This window comes from Nicotiana attenuata, unplaced genomic scaffold, assembly GCF_001879085.1.
Source record: "Nicotiana attenuata strain UT unplaced genomic scaffold, NIATTr2, whole genome shotgun sequence".
Lineage (NCBI taxonomy): Eukaryota > Viridiplantae > Streptophyta > Magnoliopsida > Solanales > Solanaceae > Nicotiana > Nicotiana attenuata.
Window position 1 is genome coordinate 32776 of NW_017673074.1, and position 6555 is coordinate 39330.

The following is a 6555-nucleotide window of genomic DNA, read 5'->3' on the forward strand; positions in this document are numbered from 1 at the left end:
TGATGTGCAGTATTGGGAGATCCTCAGGCCATGACATGGTGCCTTCAGGCTTTGAGGATGATGCCTTCAGACTATGATGCCTTTGGACAAGTTGGCTATACATCAGCCCATAAATGCAAAGACATGATACCAAAGGTAATAAGAAGGCAATGCTTAGCCTTGCGCATAGTTTGGGAGCAGAGCTTAGCCCCGAGAGAGGGCGACAATGCAAAGTTTAGAATAGAGTGACACTTATGCGAGGGAGGACAATGCTTAGTCCCATGAGAAGGCAGTGCTTAGCCTTATGCAAATAGGAAGGAAGAGCTTAGCCTCATGCGAGATTTGAGACGGGGCTTAGTCTCATACAGAGAGAAGGAAGCGCTTTGCCTTATGCAAATATGGAGGCAGGGCTTATCCTCATGCAAGAAAGAGAGACAAGGCTTTAGTCTCATACAAAGAGAAGCCAGTGCTTAGCCTTATGCAAATAGGGAGGCAGGGCTTAGCCTCATGCAAGAAAGGGAGACAAGGCTTTAGTCTCATGCAAAGAGAAGGAAGTGCTTAGCCTTATGCAAATAGGGAGGTAGGGCTTAGCCTCATGCAAGAAAGGGAGACAATGCTTAGTCTCATGCAAGGGAAGGCAATGCTTAGCCTTATGAAAATATGGAGGCAGGGCTTAGCCTCATGCAAAATTCGAGACAGGGCTTAGTCTCATGCAGAGAGAAGGTAGTGCTTAGCTTTATGCAAATATGGAGGCATGGCTTAGCCTCATGCAAGATTCGAGACATGGCTTTGTCTCATGCAAAGAGAAGGCAATGCTTAGCCTTATGCAAATATGGAGGCAGGGCTTAGCCTCATGCATGATTCGCGACAGGGCTTAGTCTCATGCAAAGAGAAGGCAGTGCTTAGCCTTATACAGTGAACAAGTAGCAGATATGAGTAGAATATTTCTTATCTGGAGATATATTTACGTCTGATGGCCTGGTTGTCATGAGGATAGTGACTTTGATATGTGTATATTTGCGACTACTCCTGTTATGTTCGCTGTGCCTGCACTCAAAGAAAAATCGTAAGTTTTGTAGGGGGGAAGTTGGTTCATGATTTTGTCTGCTAGCTTTGCTTTGCTCCGTTCTGGAGGCCCTGTTTGAGTTTCCCTGGGTGACACCTGGCTGTCACAGAAATAAAGTTTTCGAAAATATGCACTTATTGATGAAAATAGAGTTGTTTTAGAAAACATAATGGTACATAATATCAAGTAAATTGGATGAACTAATGACTGTAACACTTTAGAGACTTTGCAGCTTCCTTGCACTAGAATTTTGAGGGTCCTCCTCAAAATTCTGCCCCAGTTTGGTAAATGATCCTTCGGTCGTTCTGCATGTAGCGAAGTTTGTTGGATCTGCTGCGGAATTTTGAGAATCCTTCTCAAAATTTTGCCCCAGTTACTTAACCGATTTCTGGTTGTCTTGCATATGATGGCGCCGCCTGGACTTGCTCCGGAATTTTGAGGGTCCTCCTCAAAATTCTGCCCCAGTTTCTGGTTTTGGGGGAAATGAAGATTTTATTAAGATATGACCGAACCCATAGGGCTGCCTACGTATCCCCTCTTAAACGGGAATCAGGTCAAGCGTAGTTCAATTACATCAGATAAATGAATGTAAACAATCTAAACATAGTATCTCTTGACTGCATCTGAATTGATAGGTTTTGGCCAAACTTCACCATCCATTTCTGCGAGTATGAGTGCTCCTCCTGTTAGTACCCTGTGAACCATGTAAGGACCTTGCCAGTTTGGTGAAAATTTTCCTTTAGCTTCATCCTGATGCGGGAATATCCGCTTCAGCACCAGTTTCCCCGGTGCGAATTGTCTTGGTCTGACACTATTGTTGAAAGCTCTGGACATTCTATTTTGATAAAGCTGACCGTGACATACTGCATTAATTCTTTTTCCGTCTATGAGGGCTAGTTGCTCATAGCAGCTTCTTATCCATTCTGCATCACTGAGTTCGGCTTCTTGTATGATCCTTAAAGAAGGAATTTCTACCTTAGCTGGAATGACAGCTTCGGTACCATAAACCAGTAAATAGGGAGTTGCCCCAGTTGATGTGCGGACTATGGTATGGTAACCCAATAGGGCATAGGGTAACTTCTCATGCCATTGTTTGTGATTTTCTACCATCTTTCTTAGTATCTTCTTGATGTTCTTGTTGGCAGCTTCCACAGCTCCATTCATTTGAGGCCTGTATGCTGTAGAGTTTTTGTGTTTGATTTTGAAGGTTTCACACATGGCTTTCATCAAATCACTGTTGAGATTGGCGGTGTTATCAGTGATAATGGACTCAGGAACCCCGAATCGGCAAACAATACGATCCTTGACAAAATCTGCGACGACTTTCTCAGTTACAACTTTGTAGGATGCAGTCTTTACCCATTTTGTGAAGTAATCGATGGCCACCAAAATGAACCGGTGCCCGTTAGAGGTGGTGGGCTCGATTGGACCAATGACGTCCATTCCCTAGGCAGCAAAAGGCCAAGGTGCACTTGTTGCATTGAGTTCATTTGGTGGTACCCTTATCATGTCTGCATATATCTGCATTGGTGGCATTTCTGGACGTAGCGAATGCAATCTGTTTCCATGGTCGTCAAAAAATATCCAGCTCTGAGTATCTTCTTGGCTAGAACAAAACCGTTCATGTGTGGTCCGCAAGTTCCAGCATGTATCTCCTCAAGCAATCTGGAAGCCTCCTTTGCATCAACACACCTTAACAACCCCAAGGAGTTCTTCTATACAGGGTTCCTCCGCTTTGGAAGAAGTGATTGGACAATCTCCGCAGTGTGCGTTTCTGAGTATGGTTTGCCTGTTCTAGATATTCTCCTTTCGCCAAATTTTTTTTGATGTCGTAGAACCAAGGCTTTCCGTCTGTTTCTTCTTCAACATGATCACAGTAAGCCAGTTGATTATGGATCCTTACTGGGATGGGATCGATGAAATTCTTATCTGGATGTTGTATCATTGATGACAAAGTGGCTAGTGCATCAGCGGACTCATTTTGGATTTTGGGCACATGTTTGAATTCTATCTTTGTGAATCTCTTCATCAATTCCTGCACATGATACAAGTATGGTAGTATCTTGGTGTTCTTCATAGCCCATTCTCCTTGAACCTGATGTACCAGAAGATCCGAATCGCCAATTACCAGCATTCTCTTGTATATTCATATCGATGGCCAAATTGAGCCCCATGATGCAAGCCTCATATTCTGACATATTGTTGGTGCACGGAAACCTAAGCTTTGCAGATACCGGGTAATGTTGGCTTTTTCTGATACCAAAACTGCTCCGATGCCCACTCCCCTGAAGTTGACAGCCCCATCGAAGAACATTCTCCAACCGTCGTATGCTTCAGCAATATCCTCTCCTACGAATGACACTTCTTCATCAGGAAAATACATTTTTAGTGGTTCGTATTCTCCTCCCACAGGATTTTCACCAAGATGGTCTACCAATGCTTGTCCTTTGACCGCCTTCTGAGTTACATAGACAATATCGAACTCACCTAACAATATCTGCCACTTGGCTAACTTCCCGATTGGCATGGGCTTTTGAAAGATGTACTTCAAAGGGTCAATCGTAGATGGGGTATGTGGTATATGCACAGAAGTAATGCCTCAATTTCTGAGTTGTCCAGGTCAAAGCGCAGCAAGTGCGCTCCAGCAGAGAGTATCGTGCTTCATAAGGTGTGAATTTCTTGCTCAAGTAGTATATGGCTTGCTCCTTTCTTCCTGTGTCATCATATTGTCCCAAAATACATCCAAATGCTCCATCTTATACGGATAGGTAGAGTAGCAAAGGTCTCTCAGGTTCTGGCGGGACCAGGACTGGCGATGTAGACAGGTATTCCTTGATTTTGTCAAAAGCCTTCTGACAGTCCTCGGTCCAATTGGTTTCAGCATCTTTCCTCAATATTTTGAAGATGGGTTCACATATTACCGTGGATTGTGCTATGAAGCGGCTGATGTAGTTGAGGCGTCCTAGGATGCTCATCACGTCCTTTTTGTTTTTTGGTGGTGGTAACTCTTGGTTAGCCTTAACTTTGGACGGGTGCAACTCGATTCCTCGGCGGCTGACGATGAATCCTAATAGCTTTCCTGCAGGAACCCCGAATGCACATTTTGCGTGGTTCAACTTTACATTGTACCTCCTTAGCCTGTCAAAGAATTTTCTCAAGTCTACTATGTGATCTGCGGCCCTCTTGGATTTGATGATGACGTCGTCAGCATACACCTCTATTTCCTTGTGTATCATATCATGGAAGATGGTTGTCATGGCCCTCATGAAGGCAGCCCCAGCATTCTTTAGACCGAATGGCATCATCTTGTAGCAGTACACTCCCCACGGTGTAATGAAAGTTGTTTTCTCTGCGTCTTCTTCGTCCATCCAGATCTGGTGATGACCCGCGAAACAATCTACAAAGGATTGGAGTTCATGTTTGGCGCAATTGTCGATTAGGATGTGTATATTTGGCAGTAGGAAATCGTCCTTAGGACTTGCTCAGTTTAAATCCCGATAGTTGACACACCCCCTGACTTTCCCATCTTTCTTCGGAACCGGTACAATGTTGGCTAATCAGGTTGGTTACTCAACTACCCTGAGGACTTTGACTTTGATCTGCTTAGTGACTTCCTCCTGGATTTTCAGACTCATGTCTGGTTTGAACTTTCTGAGTTTTTGCTTCACCGGCAGACACATTGGATTGGTAGGCAACTTATGAGCCACTATGGATGTGCTCAGACCAGTCATGTCATTATATGACCATGCAAAGATATCCTCATATTCCTTCAGGAAATGAATGTATTCTTCCTTCTCTGACGGTGATAAGTGAATGCTTATGTGAGTCTCTTTGACGGTTTCGGCGTCTCCCAAATTGATTGCTTCGGTTTCGTCCAGATTGGACTTAGGTTTATTCTCAAAGTTCTCCACTTCTCTGACAACTTCCTCAGGTATTTCATCCTCTTCTTCTGAGTCACTATCCTTATATTGCGTTGTCTCATTACATGTCACAGTCATTGGTTCATCAGGAAAAGTAATAATAACGTTGTAGAAGAAAAATGTGAAAAAAAATAATAATGAATACTAAATAGCAATGCATTGATTTAAATTTGAAAATAACCAAAACAGGTACGGCTCGATAGCTCGAGCAATTATTTCAAAACAAAAATGCGTCTTTAAAACAAAATTACTGAAAATATCCTAAATGCGTAGTATAAAAACAAATCTGGCTAATTGCCAAGCTACCCAGGGACTCGGCGGGCCCGGGATGGTGTGGTAGTCCAATTCCTGAGGACAGCTCCCTGCTCCATAGTCTGAATGGTGAGGCCTTCTTCCCCCTCTTCATCAATTATCGCAGTGCAATCCATATTCTCGTCTTCCAGGAACAAGTTTCTTAGTCCAGCCAAAGCTTCTTCCTCTGCGGATCCCCATATTGTAACGGCCTGGTGAAAAGTCTGACTTAGGTATGGTACCGACTGCTCGAGAGGGTAATAAGGACCACGCCATGGAGGCGACCAATCATCATATTCCTGCCAGGTGTACTGATACACAAGTCCAAAAGTGGTACCGTGACGTTTCAACTGTATCGGTTTGGTAATGCCCCGGAGTTCCTTCCCAAGCCCTTTGCCGGGTTCATAACCAGACCATGCCAGTATGCTTTCTATTTAGTTACTCCACCACTTGTCCTTCTCAATTGCATTGACATGTTCAATGTGGTGATAAGTTTCTCCACCCAGCCTTCTTCTATTCTCGATAACTGGGATAGTTTGGCTGGTGTAAATGGGGTTACTTCCATCTCCGTGATTTGCCTCCTAATGGTTCAACTCGAACTTAATGGCCTGGTGTAGCGTGGAAGCCTGATCGCTGCCAAATCCACACTACTATAAAGTAGGAAGAGAGGGTCGCAATAACTTTTACCCGATTTGAGGGTCGGGATCGAATTCCTCAGAGAGCTAGAAATTGGAGCTGGGTATCTATCTAGACTAGAGTCGTGTAATTGTTCTAAATGTCACTTCCAACATTTTTGGGTTTTTCAATTGTAAACTACTATTATCAAACTACTAATTGAAACTAGATTATGCTACGAGATAATTGCTAAAGTTGTATCTAATGGGAAGAAGGGCACTAGGGTCATGACATCACCTAGTTGGCTAATTGACGGGTAGATGTTACTAAGGTTCGATTGACATAATTGGGGCTTATGCTATAACCGTTGCACAATTTTACCCACTCTCACACCTCTCGGTAGAGAGAGAGTGATTTTGTCCACTTGACTCTCTCGAGACCAAATGGGTAGGCAAATTAGACCAAGCAACTAGGGTTCAAGTAGGGTGATTACTCTCTCGAGATTTAACCCGTTAATTGGGACTATCATTTCTCATGAGTCCATCCCAATTCCTTGTTGGGTCAATTTTGGAGACTTAGACTCTCTTTCTCAAGAAGAGTCAAATCCACAAAGCACAAATCAGTGTTTGCAACCACCAATTTATAAATTAAAACATAAAATCAACCCAAATAGCAAACACCCAT